Genomic DNA, 14,465 nt, shown 5'->3' with positions numbered 1-14,465 from the left:
AATGTGAAATGCTTTTTACAATTGTGTAGGTGTACAATCTGCGGCGCTGGGCGGCTTTCGGAGAGAGAAGTGAAAAAGCTTACGGCACCTGGGATTCCCAGGCGGTCTTCCATCCAGGTACTAACCAGGCCCTGCTCTGCTTAGCTTCCGAGATCAGACGAGATCGGGCGGAACCAGAGAGGTATGGCCGTAAGCTGCTCTTTATCTTTTTCCTAATCCTTTATAATGCGTCAAAAAATTATGTCACGCCTGCCGTTGGCATCTTTGTGTGGGTTAAATAAGGGTATGCAAAGAAGGCTGTGACATCCTAAGCCGAAAATTGGATGGACTAGAGAAGACCCGCCCAGGAGTCCCAGCCAATCGGTGGATGGCCATTGCAGTCCCCGCCACCTCAAATGGCCTGACGATGGTATGGACGTAAGCCACCTTTCATCTTCTTCCTATTGCATCTCTTCTACAATGTGAAATGCTTTTTACAATTGTGTAGGTGTACAATCTGCGGCGCTGGGCGGCTTTCGGAGAGAGAAGTGAAAAAGCTTACGGCACCTGGGATTCCCAGGCGGTCTTCCATCCAGGTACTAACCAGGCCCTGCTCTGCTTAGCTTCCGAGATCAGACGAGATCGGGCGGAACCAGAGAGGTATGGCCGTAAGCTGCTTTTTACCTTTTTCCTAATCCTTTAAAACGTGTCAAAGATAATCAGAAGAGTTTCTTTTTCTAAAATTGAAGCAGTTCTTAGGATTGGCAAGAGAGGTTCCTAAAACCTGAAGGTAACTTTACTTTTCTTCACTGGCAATTCTAACATGTTGGGTTAGCACCTGTATTTCAACGGCTAAATTACAAACAAAAGTATGCCAATTGTTAAATGTTGATCAACACTAATTTAGCAACCATGAAACGGAATCATTTTTGATTATATTGTCTAAGTTCCTTATATATCCAACGTTAAAACAACACTAAACATGCATCTCTTCGACAATGTGATATACTTTTTGTAATTTGTAGGTGTACAATCTGCGGCGCTCGGCGGCTTCCAGAGAGAAGTGAAAAAGCTTACGGCACCTGGGATTCCCAGGCGGTCTTCCATCCAGGTACTAACCAGGCCCTGCTCTGCTTAGCTTCCGAGATCAGACGAGATCGGGCGGAACCAGAGAGGTATGGCCGTAAGCTGCTTTTTATCTTTTTCCTAATCCTTTAAAACGTGTCAAAGATAATCAGAAGAGTTTGTTTTTCTAAAATTGAAGCAGTTCTTAGGATTGGCAAGAGAGGTTCCTAAAACCTGAAGGTAACTTTACTTTTCTTCACTGGCAATTCTAACATGTTGGGTTAGCACCTGTATTTGAACGGCTAAATTACAAACAAAAGTATGCCAATTGTTAAATGTTGATCAACACTAATTTAGCAACCATGAAACGGAATCATTTTTGATGATATTGTCTAAGTTCCTTATATATCCAACGTTAAAACAACACTAAACATGCATCTCTTCGACAATGTGATATACTTTTTGTAATTTGTAGGTGTACAATCTGCGGCGCTCGGCGGCTTCCAGAGAGAAGTGAAAAAGCTTACGGCACCTGGGATTCCCAGGCGGTCTTCCATCCAGGTACTAACCAGGCCCTGCTCTGCTTAGCTTCCGAGATCAGACGAGATCGGGCGGAACCAGAGAGGTATGGCCGTAAGCTGCTCTTTATCTTTTTCCTAATCCTTTATAATGCGTCAAAAAATTATGTCACGCCTGCCGTTGGCATCTTTGTGTGGGTTAAATAAGGGTATGCAAAGAAGGCTGTGACATCCTATGCCGAAAATTGGATGGACTAGAGAAGACCCGCCCAGGAGTCCCAGCCAATCGGTGAATGGCCATTGCAGTCCCCGCCACCTCAAATGGCCTGACGATGGTATGGACGTAAGCCACCTTTCATCTTCTTCCTATTGCATCTCTTCTACAATGTGAAATGCTTTTTACAATTGTGTAGGTGTACAATCTGCGGCGCTGGGCGGCTTTCGGAGAGAGAAGTGAAAAAGCTTACGGCACCTGGGATTCCCAGGCGGTCTTCCATCCAGGTACTAACCAGGCCCTGCTCTGCTTAGCTTCCGAGATCAGACGAGATCGGGCGGAACCAGAGAGGTATGGCCGTAAGCTGCTCTTTATCTTTTTCCTAATCCTTTATAATGCGTCAAAAAATTATGTCACGCCTGCCGTTGGCATCTTTGTGTGGGTTAAATAAGGGTATGCAAAGAAGGCTGTGACATCCTAAGCCGAAAATTGGATGGACTAGAGAAGACCCGCCCAGGAGTCCCAGCCAATCGGTGGATGGCCATTGCAGTCCCCGCCACCTCAAATGGCCTGACGATGGTATGGACGTAAGCCACCTTTCATCTTCTTCCTATTGCATCTCTTCTACAATGTGAAATGCTTTTTACAATTGTGTAGGTGTACAATCTGCGGCGCTGGGCGGCTTTCGGAGAGAGAAGTGAAAAAGCTTACGGCACCTGGGATTCCCAGGCGGTCTTCCATCCAGGTACTAACCAGGCCCTGCTCTGCTTAGCTTCCGAGATCAGACGAGATCGGGCGGAACCAGAGAGGTATGGCCGTAAGCTGCTTTTTACCTTTTTCCTAATCCTTTAAAACGTGTCAAAGATAATCAGAAGAGTTTCTTTTTCTAAAATTGAAGCAGTTCTTAGGATTGGCAAGAGAGGTTCCTAAAACCTGAAGGTAACTTTACTTTTCTTCACTGGCAATTCTAACATGTTGGGTTAGCACCTGTATTTCAACGGCTAAATTACAAACAAAAGTATGCCAATTGTTAAATGTTGATCAACACTAATTTAGCAACCATGAAACGGAATCATTTTTGATTATATTGTCTAAGTTCCTTATATATCCAACGTTAAAACAACACTAAACATGCATCTCTTCGACAATGTGATATACTTTTTGTAATTTGTAGGTGTACAATCTGCGGCGCTCGGCGGCTTCCAGAGAGAAGTGAAAAAGCTTACGGCACCTGGGATTCCCAGGCGGTCTTCCATCCAGGTACTAACCAGGCCCTGCTCTGCTTAGCTTCCGAGATCAGACGAGATCGGGCGGAACCAGAGAGGTATGGCCGTAAGCTGCTTTTTATCTTTTTCCTAATCCTTTAAAACGTGTCAAAGATAATCAGAAGAGTTTGTTTTTCTAAAATTGAAGCAGTTCTTAGGATTGGCAAGAGAGGTTCCTAAAACCTGAAGGTAACTTTACTTTTCTTCACTGGCAATTCTAACATGTTGGGTTAGCACCTGTATTTCAACGGCTAAATTACAAACAAAAGTATGCCAATTGTTAAATGTTGATCAACACTAATTTAGCAACCATGAAACGGAATCATTTTTGATTATATTGTCTAAGTTCCTTATATATCCAACGTTAAAACAACACTAAACATGCATCTCTTCGACAATGTGATATACTTTTTGTAATTTGTAGGTGTACAATCTGCGGCGCTCGGCGGCTTCCAGAGAGAAGTGAAAAAGCTTACGGCACCTGGGATTCCCAGGCGGTCTTCCATCCAGGTACTAACCAGGCCCTGCTCTGCTTAGCTTCCGAGATCAGACGAGATCGGGCGGAACCAGAGAGGTATGGCCGTAAGCTGCTCTTTATCTTTTTCCTAATCCTTTATAATGCGTCAAAAAATTATGTCACGCCTGCCGTTGGCATCTTTGTGTGGGTTAAATAAGGGTATGCAAAGAAGGCTGTGACATCCTATGCCGAAAATTGGATGGACTAGAGAAGACCCGCCCAGGAGTCCCAGCCAATCGGTGGATGGCCATTGCAGTCCCCGCCACCTCAAATGGCCTGACGATGGTATGGACGTAAGCCACCTTTCATCTTCTTCCTATTGCATCTCTTCTACAATGTGAAATGCTTTTTACAATTGTGTAGGTGTACAATCTGCGGCGCTGGGCGGCTTTCGGAGAGAGAAGTGAAAAAGCTTACGGCACCTGGGATTCCCAGGCGGTCTTCCATCCAGGTACTAACCAGGCCCTGCTCTGCTTAGCTTCCGAGATCAGACGAGATCGGGCGGAACCAGAGAGGTATGGCCGTAAGCTGCTCTTTATCTTTTTCCTAATCCTTTATAATGCGTCAAAAAATTATGTCACGCCTGCCGTTGGCATCTTTGTGTGGGTTAAATAAGGGTATGCAAAGAAGGCTGTGACATCCTAAGCCGAAAATTGGATGGACTAGAGAAGACCCGCCCAGGAGTCCCAGCCAATCGGTGGATGGCCATTGCAGTCCCCGCCACCTCAAATGGCCTGACGATGGTATGGACGTAAGCCACCTTTCATCTTCTTCCTATTGCATCTCTTCTACAATGTGAAATGCTTTTTACAATTGTGTAGGTGTACAATCTGCGGCGCTGGGCGGCTTTCGGAGAGAGAAGTGAAAAAGCTTACGGCACCTGGGATTCCCAGGCGGTCTTCCATCCAGGTACTAACCAGGCCCTGCTCTGCTTAGCTTCCGAGATCAGACGAGATCGGGCGGAACCAGAGAGGTATGGCCGTAAGCTGCTTTTTACCTTTTTCCTAATCCTTTAAAACGTGTCAAAGATAATCAGAAGAGTTTCTTTTTCTAAAATTGAAGCAGTTCTTAGGATTGGCAAGAGAGGTTCCTAAAACCTGAAGGTAACTTTACTTTTCTTCACTGGCAATTCTAACATGTTGGGTTAGCACCTGTATTTCAACGGCTAAATTACAAACAAAAGTATGCCAATTGTTAAATGTTGATCAACACTAATTTAGCAACCATGAAACGGAATCATTTTTGATGATATTGTCTAAGTTCCTTATATATCCAACGTTAAAACAACACTAAACATGCATCTCTTCGACAATGTGATATACTTTTTGTAATTTGTAGGTGTACAATCTGCGGCGCTCGGCGGCTTCCAGAGAGAAGTGAAAAAGCTTACGGCACCTGGGATTCCCAGGCGGTCTTCCATCCAGGTACTAACCAGGCCCTGCTCTGCTTAGCTTCCGAGATCAGACGAGATCGGGCGGAACCAGAGAGGTATGGCCGTAAGCTGCTTTTTATCTTTTTCCTAATCCTTTATAATGCGTCAAAAAATTATGTCACGCCTGCCGTTGGCATCTTTGTGTGGGTTAAATAAGGGTATGCAAAGAAGGCTGTGACATCCTATGCCGAAAATTGGATGGACTAGAGAAGACCCGCCCAGGAGTCCCAGCCAATCGGTGGATGGCCATTGCAGTCCCCGCCACCTCAAATGGCCTGACGATGGTATGGACGTAAGCCACCTTTCATCTTCTTCCTATTGCATCTCTTCTACAATGTGAAATGCTTTTTACAATTGTGTAGGTGTACAATCTGCGGCGCTGGGCGGCTTTCGGAGAGAGAAGTGAAAAAGCTTACGGCACCTGGGATTCCCAGGCGGTCTTCCATCCAGGTACTAACCAGGCCCTGCTCTGCTTAGCTTCCGAGATCAGACGAGATCGGGCGGAACCAGAGAGGTATGGCCGTAAGCTGCTCTTTATCTTTTTCCTAATCCTTTATAATGCGTCAAAAAATTATGTCACGCCTGCCGTTGGCATCTTTGTGTGGGTTAAATAAGGGTATGCAAAGAAGGCTGTGACATCCTATGCCGAAAATTGGATGGACTAGAGAAGACCCGCCCAGGAGTCCCAGCCAATCGGTGGATGGCCATTGCAGTCCCCGCCACCTCAAATGGCCTGACGATGGTACGGACGTAAGCCACCTTTCATCTTCTTCCTATTGCATCTCTTCTACAATGTGAAATGCTTTTTACAATTGTGTAGGTGTACAATCTGCGGCGCTGGGCGGCTTTCGGAGAGAGAAGTGAAAAAGCTTACGGCACCTGGGATTCCCAGGCGGTCTTCCATCCAGGTACTAACCAGGCCCTGCTCTGCTTAGCTTCCGAGATCAGACGAGATCGGGCGGAACCAGAGAGGTATGGCCGTAAGCTGCTTTTTACCTTTTTCCTAATCCTTTAAAACGTGTCAAAGATAATCAGAAGAGTTTCTTTTTCTAAAATTGAAGCAGTTCTTAGGATTGGCAAGAGAGGTTCCTAAAACCTGAAGGTAACTTTACTTTTCTTCACTGGCAATTCTAACATGTTGGGTTAGCACCTGTATTTCAACGGCTAAATTACAAACAAAAGTATGCCAATTGTTAAATGTTGATCAACACTAATTTAGCAACCATGAAACGGAATCATTTTTGATTATATTGTCTAAGTTCCTTATATATCCAACGTTAAAACAACACTAAACATGCATCTCTTCGACAATGTGATATACTTTTTGTAATTTGTAGGTGTACAATCTGCGGCGCTCGGCGGCTTCCAGAGAGAAGTGAAAAAGCTTACGGCACCTGGGATTCCCAGGCGGTCTTCCATCCAGGTACTAACCAGGCCCTGCTCTGCTTAGCTTCCGAGATCAGACGAGATCGGGCGGAACCAGAGAGGTATGGCCGTAAGCTGCTTTTTATCTTTTTCCTAATCCTTTAAAACGTGTCAAAGATAATCAGAAGAGTTTGTTTTTCTAAAATTGAAGCAGTTCTTAGGATTGGCAAGAGAGGTTCCTAAAACCTGAAGGTAACTTTACTTTTCTTCACTGGCAATTCTAACATGTTGGGTTAGCACCTGTATTTGAACGGCTAAATTACAAACAAAAGTATGCCAATTGTTAAATGTTGATCAACACTAATTTAGCAACCATGAAACGGAATCATTTTTGATGATATTGTCTAAGTTCCTTATATATCCAACGTTAAAACAACACTAAACATGCATCTCTTCGACAATGTGATATACTTTTTGTAATTTGTAGGTGTACAATCTGCGGCGCTCGGCGGCTTCCAGAGAGAAGTGAAAAAGCTTACGGCACCTGGGATTCCCAGGCGGTCTTCCATCCAGGTACTAACCAGGCCCTGCTCTGCTTAGCTTCCGAGATCAGACGAGATCGGGCGGAACCAGAGAGGTATGGCCGTAAGCTGCTTTTTATCTTTTTCCTAATCCTTTATAATGCGTCAAAAAATTATGTCACGCCTGCCGTTGGCATCTTTGTGTGGGTTAAATAAGGGTATGCAAAGAAGGCTGTGACATCCTATGCCGAAAATTGGATGGACTAGAGAAGACCCGCCCAGGAGTCCCAGCCAATCGGTGGATGGCCATTGCAGTCCCCGCCACCTCAAATGGCCTGACGATGGTATGGACGTAAGCCACCTTTCATCTTCTTCCTATTGCATCTCTTCTACAATGTGAAATGCTTTTTACAATTGTGTAGGTGTACAATCTGCGGCGCTGGGCGGCTTTCGGAGAGAGAAGTGAAAAAGCTTACGGCACCTGGGATTCCCAGGCGGTCTTCCATCCAGGTACTAACCAGGCCCTGCTCTGCTTAGCTTCCGAGATCAGACGAGATCGGGCGGAACCAGAGAGGTATGGCCGTAAGCTGCTCTTTATCTTTTTCCTAATCCTTTATAATGCGTCAAAAAATTATGTCACGCCTGCCGTTGGCATCTTTGTGTGGGTTAAATAAGGGTATGCAAAGAAGGCTGTGACATCCTAAGCCGAAAATTGGATGGACTAGAGAAGACCCGCCCAGGAGTCCCAGCCAATCGGTGGATGGCCATTGCAGTCCCCGCCACCTCAAATGGCCTGACGATGGTATGGACGTAAGCCACCTTTCATCTTCTTCCTATTGCATCTCTTCTACAATGTGAAATGCTTTTTACAATTGTGTAGGTGTACAATCTGCGGCGCTGGGCGGCTTTCGGAGAGAGAAGTGAAAAAGCTTACGGCACCTGGGATTCCCAGGCGGTCTTCCATCCAGGTACTAACCAGGCCCTGCTCTGCTTAGCTTCCGAGATCAGACGAGATCGGGCGGAACCAGAGAGGTATGGCCGTAAGCTGCTTTTTACCTTTTTCCTAATCCTTTAAAACGTGTCAAAGATAATCAGAAGAGTTTCTTTTTCTAAAATTGAAGCAGTTCTTAGGATTGGCAAGAGAGGTTCCTAAAACCTGAAGGTAACTTTACTTTTCTTCACTGGCAATTCTAACATGTTGGGTTAGCACCTGTATTTCAACGGCTAAATTACAAACAAAAGTATGCCAATTGTTAAATGTTGATCAACACTAATTTAGCAACCATGAAACGGAATCATTTTTGATGATATTGTCTAAGTTCCTTATATATCCAACGTTAAAACAACACTAAACATGCATCTCTTCGACAATGTGATATACTTTTTGTAATTTGTAGGTGTACAATCTGCGGCGCTCGGCGGCTTCCAGAGAGAAGTGAAAAAGCTTACGGCACCTGGGATTCCCAGGCGGTCTTCCATCCAGGTACTAACCAGGCCCTGCTCTGCTTAGCTTCCGAGATCAGACGAGATCGGGCGGAACCAGAGAGGTATGGCCGTAAGCTGCTTTTTATCTTTTTCCTAATCCTTTATAATGCGTCAAAAAATTATGTCACGCCTGCCGTTGGCATCTTTGTGTGGGTTAAATAAGGGTATGCAAAGAAGGCTGTGACATCCTATGCCGAAAATTGGATGGACTAGAGAAGACCCGCCCAGGAGTCCCAGCCAATCGGTGGATGGCCATTGCAGTCCCCGCCACCTCAAATGGCCTGACGATGGTATGGACGTAAGCCACCTTTCATCTTCTTCCTATTGCATCTCTTCTACAATGTGAAATGCTTTTTACAATTGTGTAGGTGTACAATCTGCGGCGCTGGGCGGCTTTCGGAGAGAGAAGTGAAAAAGCTTACGGCACCTGGGATTCCCAGGCGGTCTTCCATCCAGGTACTAACCAGGCCCTGCTCTGCTTAGCTTCCGAGATCAGACGAGATCGGGCGGAACCAGAGAGGTATGGCCGTAAGCTGCTCTTTATCTTTTTCCTAATCCTTTATAATGCGTCAAAAAATTATGTCACGCCTGCCGTTGGCATCTTTGTGTGGGTTAAATAAGGGTATGCAAAGAAGGCTGTGACATCCTAAGCCGAAAATTGGATGGACTAGAGAAGACCCGCCCAGGAGTCCCAGCCAATCGGTGGATGGCCATTGCAGTCCCCGCCACCTCAAATGGCCTGACGATGGTATGGACGTAAGCCACCTTTCATCTTCTTCCTATTGCATCTCTTCTACAATGTGAAATGCTTTTTACAATTGTGTAGGTGTACAATCTGCGGCGCTGGGCGGCTTTCGGAGAGAGAAGTGAAAAAGCTTACGGCACCTGGGATTCCCAGGCGGTCTTCCATCCAGGTACTAACCAGGCCCTGCTCTGCTTAGCTTCCGAGATCAGACGAGATCGGGCGGAACCAGAGAGGTATGGCCGTAAGCTGCTTTTTACCTTTTTCCTAATCCTTTAAAACGTGTCAAAGATAATCAGAAGAGTTTCTTTTTCTAAAATTGAAGCAGTTCTTAGGATTGGCAAGAGAGGTTCCTAAAACCTGAAGGTAACTTTACTTTTCTTCACTGGCAATTCTAACATGTTGGGTTAGCACCTGTATTTCAACGGCTAAATTACAAACAAAAGTATGCCAATTGTTAAATGTTGATCAACACTAATTTAGCAACCATGAAACGGAATCATTTTTGATGATATTGTCTAAGTTCCTTATATATCCAACGTTAAAACAACACTAAACATGCATCTCTTCGACAATGTGATATACTTTTTGTAATTTGTAGGTGTACAATCTGCGGCGCTCGGCGGCTTCCAGAGAGAAGTGAAAAAGCTTACGGCACCTGGGATTCCCAGGCGGTCTTCCATCCAGGTACTAACCAGGCCCTGCTCTGCTTAGCTTCCGAGATCAGACGAGATCGGGCGGAACCAGAGAGGTATGGCCGTAAGCTGCTCTTTATCTTTTTCCTAATCCTTTATAATGCGTCAAAAAATTATGTCACGCCTGCCGTTGGCATCTTTGTGTGGGTTAAATAAGGGTATGCAAAGAAGGCTGTGACATCCTATGCCGAAAATTGGATGGACTAGAGAAGACCCGCCCAGGAGTCCCAGCCAATCGGTGGATGGCCATTGCAGTCCCCGCCACCTCAAATGGCCTGACGATGGTACGGACGTAAGCCACCTTTCATCTTCTTCCTATTGCATCTCTTCTACAATGTGAAATGCTTTTTACAATTGTGTAGGTGTACAATCTGCGGCGCTGGGCGGCTTTCGGAGAGAGAAGTGAAAAAGCTTACGGCACCTGGGATTCCCAGGCGGTCTTCCATCCAGGTACTAACCAGGCCCTGCTCTGCTTAGCTTCCGAGATCAGACGAGATCGGGCGGAACCAGAGAGGTATGGCCGTAAGCTGCTTTTTACCTTTTTCCTAATCCTTTAAAACGTGTCAAAGATAATCAGAAGAGTTTCTTTTTCTAAAATTGAAGCAGTTCTTAGGATTGGCAAGAGAGGTTCCTAAAACCTGAAGGTAACTTTACTTTTCTTCACTGGCAATTCTAACATGTTGGGTTAGCACCTGTATTTCAACGGCTAAATTACAAACAAAAGTATGCCAATTGTTAAATGTTGATCAACACTAATTTAGCAACCATGAAACGGAATCATTTTTGATGATATTGTCTAAGTTCCTTATATATCCAACGTTAAAACAACACTAAACATGCATCTCTTCGACAATGTGATATACTTTTTGTAATTTGTAGGTGTACAATCTGCGGCGCTCGGCGGCTTCCAGAGAGAAGTGAAAAAGCTTACGGCACCTGGGATTCCCAGGCGGTCTTCCATCCAGGTACTAACCAGGCCCTGCTCTGCTTAGCTTCCGAGATCAGACGAGATCGGGCGGAACCAGAGAGGTATGGCCGTAAGCTGCTTTTTATCTTTTTCCTAATCCTTTATAATGCGTCAAAAAATTATGTCACGCCTGCCGTTGGCATCTTTGTGTGGGTTAAATAAGGGTATGCAAAGAAGGCTGTGACATCCTATGCCGAAAATTGGATGGACTAGAGAAGACCCGCCCAGGAGTCCCAGCCAATCGGTGGATGGCCATTGCAGTCCCCGCCACCTCAAATGGCCTGACGATGGTATGGACGTAAGCCACCTTTCATCTTCTTCCTATTGCATCTCTTCTACAATGTGAAATGCTTTTTACAATTGTGTAGGTGTACAATCTGCGGCGCTGGGCGGCTTTCGGAGAGAGAAGTGAAAAAGCTTACGGCACCTGGGATTCCCAGGCGGTCTTCCATCCAGGTACTAACCAGGCCCTGCTCTGCTTAGCTTCCGAGATCAGACGAGATCGGGCGGAACCAGAGAGGTATGGCCGTAAGCTGCTCTTTATCTTTTTCCTAATCCTTTATAATGCGTCAAAAAATTATGTCACGCCTGCCGTTGGCATCTTTGTGTGGGTTAAATAAGGGTATGCAAAGAAGGCTGTGACATCCTAAGCCGAAAATTGGATGGACTAGAGAAGACCCGCCCAGGAGTCCCAGCCAATCGGTGGATGGCCATTGCAGTCCCCGCCACCTCAAATGGCCTGACGATGGTATGGACGTAAGCCACCTTTCATCTTCTTCCTATTGCATCTCTTCTACAATGTGAAATGCTTTTTACAATTGTGTAGGTGTACAATCTGCGGCGCTGGGCGGCTTTCGGAGAGAGAAGTGAAAAAGCTTACGGCACCTGGGATTCCCAGGCGGTCTTCCATCCAGGTACTAACCAGGCCCTGCTCTGCTTAGCTTCCGAGATCAGACGAGATCGGGCGGAACCAGAGAGGTATGGCCGTAAGCTGCTTTTTACCTTTTTCCTAATCCTTTAAAACGTGTCAAAGATAATCAGAAGAGTTTCTTTTTCTAAAATTGAAGCAGTTCTTAGGATTGGCAAGAGAGGTTCCTAAAACCTGAAGGTAACTTTACTTTTCTTCACTGGCAATTCTAACATGTTGGGTTAGCACCTGTATTTCAACGGCTAAATTACAAACAAAAGTATGCCAATTGTTAAATGTTGATCAACACTAATTTAGCAACCATGAAACGGAATCATTTTTGATTATATTGTCTAAGTTCCTTATATATCCAACGTTAAAACAACACTAAACATGCATCTCTTCGACAATGTGATATACTTTTTGTAATTTGTAGGTGTACAATCTGCGGCGCTCGGCGGCTTCCAGAGAGAAGTGAAAAAGCTTACGGCACCTGGGATTCCCAGGCGGTCTTCCATCCAGGTACTAACCAGGCCCTGCTCTGCTTAGCTTCCGAGATCAGACGAGATCGGGCGGAACCAGAGAGGTATGGCCGTAAGCTGCTCTTTATCTTTTTCCTAATCCTTTATAATGCGTCAAAAAATTATGTCACGCCTGCCGTTGGCATCTTTGTGTGGGTTAAATAAGGGTATGCAAAGAAGGCTGTGACATCCTATGCCGAAAATTGGATGGACTAGAGAAGACCCGCCCAGGAGTCCCAGCCAATCGGTGGATGGCCATTGCAGTCCCCGCCACCTCAAATGGCCTGACGATGGTACGGACGTAAGCCACCTTTCATCTTCTTCCTATTGCATCTCTTCTACAATGTGAAATGCTTTTTACAATTGTGTAGGTGTACAATCTGCGGCGCTGGGCGGCTTTCGGAGAGAGAAGTGAAAAAGCTTACGGCACCTGGGATTCCCAGGCGGTCTTCCATCCAGGTACTAACCAGGCCCTGCTCTGCTTAGCTTCCAAGATCAGACGAGATCGGGCGGAACCAGAGAGGTATGGCCGTAAGCTGCTTTTTATCTTTTTCCTAATCCTTTAAAACGTGTCAAAGATAATCAGAAGAGTTTGTTTTTCTAAAATTGAAGCAGTTCTTAGGATTGGCAAGAGAGGTTCCTAAAACCTGAAGGTAACTTTACTTTTCTTCACTGGCAATTCTAACATGTTGGGTTAGCACCTGTATTTGAACGGCTAAATTACAAACAAAAGTATGCCAATTGTTAAATGTTGATCAACACTAATTTAGCAACCATGAAACGGAATCATTTTTGATGATATTGTCTAAGTTCCTTATATATCCAACGTTAAAACAACACTAAACATGCATCTCTTCGACAATGTGATATACTTTTTGTAATTTGTAGGTGTACAATCTGCGGCGCTCGGCGGCTTCCAGAGAGAAGTGAAAAAGCTTACGGCACCTGGGATTCCCAGGCGGTCTTCCATCCAGGTACTAACCAGGCCCTGCTCTGCTTAGCTTCCGAGATCAGACGAGATCGGGCGGAACCAGAGAGGTATGGCCGTAAGCTGCTCTTTATCTTTTTCCTAATCCTTTATAATGCGTCAAAAAATTATGTCACGCCTGCCGTTGGCATCTTTGTGTGGGTTAAATAAGGGTATGCAAAGAAGGCTGTGACATCCTATGCCGAAAATTGGATGGACTAGAGAAGACCCGCCCAGGAGTCCCAGCCAATCGGTGGATGGCCATTGCAGTCCCCGCCACCTCAAATGGCCTGACGATGGTACGGACGTAAGCCACCTTTCATCTTCTTCCTATTGCATCTCTTCTACAATGTGAAATGCTTTTTACAATTGTGTAGGTGTACAATCTGCGGCGCTGGGCGGCTTTCGGAGAGAGAAGTGAAAAAGCTTACGGCACCTGGGATTCCCAGGCGGTCTTCCATCCAGGTACTAACCAGGCCCTGCTCTGCTTAGCTTCCGAGATCAGACGAGATCGGGCGGAACCAGAGAGGTATGGCCGTAAGCTGCTTTTTATCTTTTTCCTAATCCTTTAAAACGTGTCAAAGATAATCAGAAGAGTTTGTTTTTCTAAAATTGAAGCAGTTCTTAGGATTGGCAAGAGAGGTTCCTAAAACCTGAAGGTAACTTTACTTTTCTTCACTGGCAATTCTAACATGTTGGGTTAGCACCTGTATTTGAACGGCTAAATTACAAACAAAAGTATGCCAATTGTTAAATGTTGATCAACACTAATTTAGCAACCATGAAACGGAATCATTTTTGATGATATTGTCTAAGTTCCTTATATATCCAACGTTAAAACAACACTAAACATGCATCTCTTCGACAATGTGATATACTTTTTGTAATTTGTAGGTGTACAATCTGCGGCGCTCGGCGGCTTCCAGAGAGAAGTGAAAAAGCTTACGGCACCTGGGATTCCCAGGCGGTCTTCCATCCAGGTACTAACCAGGCCCTGCTCTGCTTAGCTTCCGAGATCAGACGAGATCGGGCGGAACCAGAGAGGTATGGCCGTAAGCTGCTTTTTATCTTTTTCCTAATCCTTTATAATGCGTCAAAAAATTATGTCACGCCTGCCGTTGGCATCTTTGTGTGGGTTAAATAAGGGTATGCAAAGAAGGCTGTGACATCCTATGCCGAAAATTGGATGGACTAGAGAAGACCCGCCCAGGAGTCCCAGCCAATCGGTGGATGGCCATTGCAGTCCCCGCCACCTCAAATGGCCTGACGATGGTATGGACGTAAGCCACCTTTCATCTTCTTCCT

General features: G+C 45.4%; 30 non-coding genes across 30 annotated transcripts; all 30 read right to left on the bottom strand.

Annotated features, from left to right (window-relative positions):
* Positions 1-76: 76 nt before the first annotated feature.
* LOC134117600 (5S ribosomal RNA) lies at positions 77-195 on the bottom strand. The gene has a single exon (XR_009949156.1). It is a non-coding gene; the product is annotated as a 5S ribosomal RNA (ribosomal RNA).
* Positions 196-534: 339 nt separating this feature from the next.
* On the bottom strand, positions 535-653 carry LOC134117599 (5S ribosomal RNA). Its single transcript, XR_009949155.1, has one exon. It is a non-coding gene; the product is annotated as a 5S ribosomal RNA (ribosomal RNA).
* Positions 654-1,049: 396 nt separating this feature from the next.
* LOC134117598 (5S ribosomal RNA) lies at positions 1,050-1,168 on the bottom strand. The gene has a single exon (XR_009949154.1). It is a non-coding gene; the product is annotated as a 5S ribosomal RNA (ribosomal RNA).
* A 396-nt stretch (positions 1,169-1,564) lies between these two features.
* On the bottom strand, positions 1,565-1,683 carry LOC134117597 (5S ribosomal RNA). The gene has a single exon (XR_009949153.1). It is a non-coding gene; the product is annotated as a 5S ribosomal RNA (ribosomal RNA).
* A 339-nt stretch (positions 1,684-2,022) lies between these two features.
* Positions 2,023-2,141, bottom strand: LOC134117596 (5S ribosomal RNA). Its single transcript, XR_009949152.1, has one exon. It is a non-coding gene; the product is annotated as a 5S ribosomal RNA (ribosomal RNA).
* Positions 2,142-2,480: 339 nt separating this feature from the next.
* Positions 2,481-2,599, bottom strand: LOC134117595 (5S ribosomal RNA). Its single transcript, XR_009949151.1, has one exon. It is a non-coding gene; the product is annotated as a 5S ribosomal RNA (ribosomal RNA).
* Positions 2,600-2,995: 396 nt separating this feature from the next.
* Positions 2,996-3,114, bottom strand: LOC134117594 (5S ribosomal RNA). Its single transcript, XR_009949150.1, has one exon. It is a non-coding gene; the product is annotated as a 5S ribosomal RNA (ribosomal RNA).
* A 396-nt stretch (positions 3,115-3,510) lies between these two features.
* On the bottom strand, positions 3,511-3,629 carry LOC134117592 (5S ribosomal RNA). Its single transcript, XR_009949148.1, has one exon. It is a non-coding gene; the product is annotated as a 5S ribosomal RNA (ribosomal RNA).
* Positions 3,630-3,968: 339 nt separating this feature from the next.
* LOC134117591 (5S ribosomal RNA) lies at positions 3,969-4,087 on the bottom strand. Its single transcript, XR_009949147.1, has one exon. It is a non-coding gene; the product is annotated as a 5S ribosomal RNA (ribosomal RNA).
* A 339-nt stretch (positions 4,088-4,426) lies between these two features.
* Positions 4,427-4,545, bottom strand: LOC134117590 (5S ribosomal RNA). The gene has a single exon (XR_009949146.1). It is a non-coding gene; the product is annotated as a 5S ribosomal RNA (ribosomal RNA).
* A 396-nt stretch (positions 4,546-4,941) lies between these two features.
* Positions 4,942-5,060, bottom strand: LOC134117589 (5S ribosomal RNA). The gene has a single exon (XR_009949145.1). It is a non-coding gene; the product is annotated as a 5S ribosomal RNA (ribosomal RNA).
* A 339-nt stretch (positions 5,061-5,399) lies between these two features.
* On the bottom strand, positions 5,400-5,518 carry LOC134117588 (5S ribosomal RNA). The gene has a single exon (XR_009949144.1). It is a non-coding gene; the product is annotated as a 5S ribosomal RNA (ribosomal RNA).
* Positions 5,519-5,857: 339 nt separating this feature from the next.
* LOC134117586 (5S ribosomal RNA) lies at positions 5,858-5,976 on the bottom strand. Its single transcript, XR_009949142.1, has one exon. It is a non-coding gene; the product is annotated as a 5S ribosomal RNA (ribosomal RNA).
* Positions 5,977-6,372: 396 nt separating this feature from the next.
* Positions 6,373-6,491, bottom strand: LOC134117585 (5S ribosomal RNA). The gene has a single exon (XR_009949141.1). It is a non-coding gene; the product is annotated as a 5S ribosomal RNA (ribosomal RNA).
* Positions 6,492-6,887: 396 nt separating this feature from the next.
* LOC134117584 (5S ribosomal RNA) lies at positions 6,888-7,006 on the bottom strand. The gene has a single exon (XR_009949140.1). It is a non-coding gene; the product is annotated as a 5S ribosomal RNA (ribosomal RNA).
* A 339-nt stretch (positions 7,007-7,345) lies between these two features.
* LOC134117583 (5S ribosomal RNA) lies at positions 7,346-7,464 on the bottom strand. The gene has a single exon (XR_009949139.1). It is a non-coding gene; the product is annotated as a 5S ribosomal RNA (ribosomal RNA).
* A 339-nt stretch (positions 7,465-7,803) lies between these two features.
* LOC134117582 (5S ribosomal RNA) lies at positions 7,804-7,922 on the bottom strand. Its single transcript, XR_009949138.1, has one exon. It is a non-coding gene; the product is annotated as a 5S ribosomal RNA (ribosomal RNA).
* A 396-nt stretch (positions 7,923-8,318) lies between these two features.
* LOC134117580 (5S ribosomal RNA) lies at positions 8,319-8,437 on the bottom strand. The gene has a single exon (XR_009949136.1). It is a non-coding gene; the product is annotated as a 5S ribosomal RNA (ribosomal RNA).
* A 339-nt stretch (positions 8,438-8,776) lies between these two features.
* Positions 8,777-8,895, bottom strand: LOC134117579 (5S ribosomal RNA). The gene has a single exon (XR_009949135.1). It is a non-coding gene; the product is annotated as a 5S ribosomal RNA (ribosomal RNA).
* A 339-nt stretch (positions 8,896-9,234) lies between these two features.
* On the bottom strand, positions 9,235-9,353 carry LOC134117578 (5S ribosomal RNA). Its single transcript, XR_009949134.1, has one exon. It is a non-coding gene; the product is annotated as a 5S ribosomal RNA (ribosomal RNA).
* A 396-nt stretch (positions 9,354-9,749) lies between these two features.
* LOC134117577 (5S ribosomal RNA) lies at positions 9,750-9,868 on the bottom strand. The gene has a single exon (XR_009949133.1). It is a non-coding gene; the product is annotated as a 5S ribosomal RNA (ribosomal RNA).
* A 339-nt stretch (positions 9,869-10,207) lies between these two features.
* LOC134117576 (5S ribosomal RNA) lies at positions 10,208-10,326 on the bottom strand. Its single transcript, XR_009949132.1, has one exon. It is a non-coding gene; the product is annotated as a 5S ribosomal RNA (ribosomal RNA).
* Positions 10,327-10,722: 396 nt separating this feature from the next.
* Positions 10,723-10,841, bottom strand: LOC134117575 (5S ribosomal RNA). Its single transcript, XR_009949131.1, has one exon. It is a non-coding gene; the product is annotated as a 5S ribosomal RNA (ribosomal RNA).
* A 339-nt stretch (positions 10,842-11,180) lies between these two features.
* On the bottom strand, positions 11,181-11,299 carry LOC134117574 (5S ribosomal RNA). Its single transcript, XR_009949130.1, has one exon. It is a non-coding gene; the product is annotated as a 5S ribosomal RNA (ribosomal RNA).
* A 339-nt stretch (positions 11,300-11,638) lies between these two features.
* Positions 11,639-11,757, bottom strand: LOC134117573 (5S ribosomal RNA). The gene has a single exon (XR_009949129.1). It is a non-coding gene; the product is annotated as a 5S ribosomal RNA (ribosomal RNA).
* Positions 11,758-12,153: 396 nt separating this feature from the next.
* Positions 12,154-12,272, bottom strand: LOC134117572 (5S ribosomal RNA). Its single transcript, XR_009949128.1, has one exon. It is a non-coding gene; the product is annotated as a 5S ribosomal RNA (ribosomal RNA).
* Positions 12,273-12,611: 339 nt separating this feature from the next.
* LOC134118826 (5S ribosomal RNA) lies at positions 12,612-12,730 on the bottom strand. Its single transcript, XR_009950387.1, has one exon. It is a non-coding gene; the product is annotated as a 5S ribosomal RNA (ribosomal RNA).
* A 396-nt stretch (positions 12,731-13,126) lies between these two features.
* LOC134117571 (5S ribosomal RNA) lies at positions 13,127-13,245 on the bottom strand. Its single transcript, XR_009949127.1, has one exon. It is a non-coding gene; the product is annotated as a 5S ribosomal RNA (ribosomal RNA).
* A 339-nt stretch (positions 13,246-13,584) lies between these two features.
* Positions 13,585-13,703, bottom strand: LOC134117569 (5S ribosomal RNA). The gene has a single exon (XR_009949125.1). It is a non-coding gene; the product is annotated as a 5S ribosomal RNA (ribosomal RNA).
* A 396-nt stretch (positions 13,704-14,099) lies between these two features.
* Positions 14,100-14,218, bottom strand: LOC134117568 (5S ribosomal RNA). Its single transcript, XR_009949124.1, has one exon. It is a non-coding gene; the product is annotated as a 5S ribosomal RNA (ribosomal RNA).
* Between the last annotated feature and the right edge of the window lie 247 nt (positions 14,219-14,465).

Source organism: Pungitius pungitius, unplaced genomic scaffold, assembly GCF_949316345.1.
Source record: "Pungitius pungitius unplaced genomic scaffold, fPunPun2.1 scaffold_24, whole genome shotgun sequence".
Lineage (NCBI taxonomy): Eukaryota > Metazoa > Chordata > Actinopteri > Perciformes > Gasterosteidae > Pungitius > Pungitius pungitius.
Note: the sequence above shows the minus strand (reverse complement) of the source record. Positions and strands in the feature narration are given on the sequence as shown.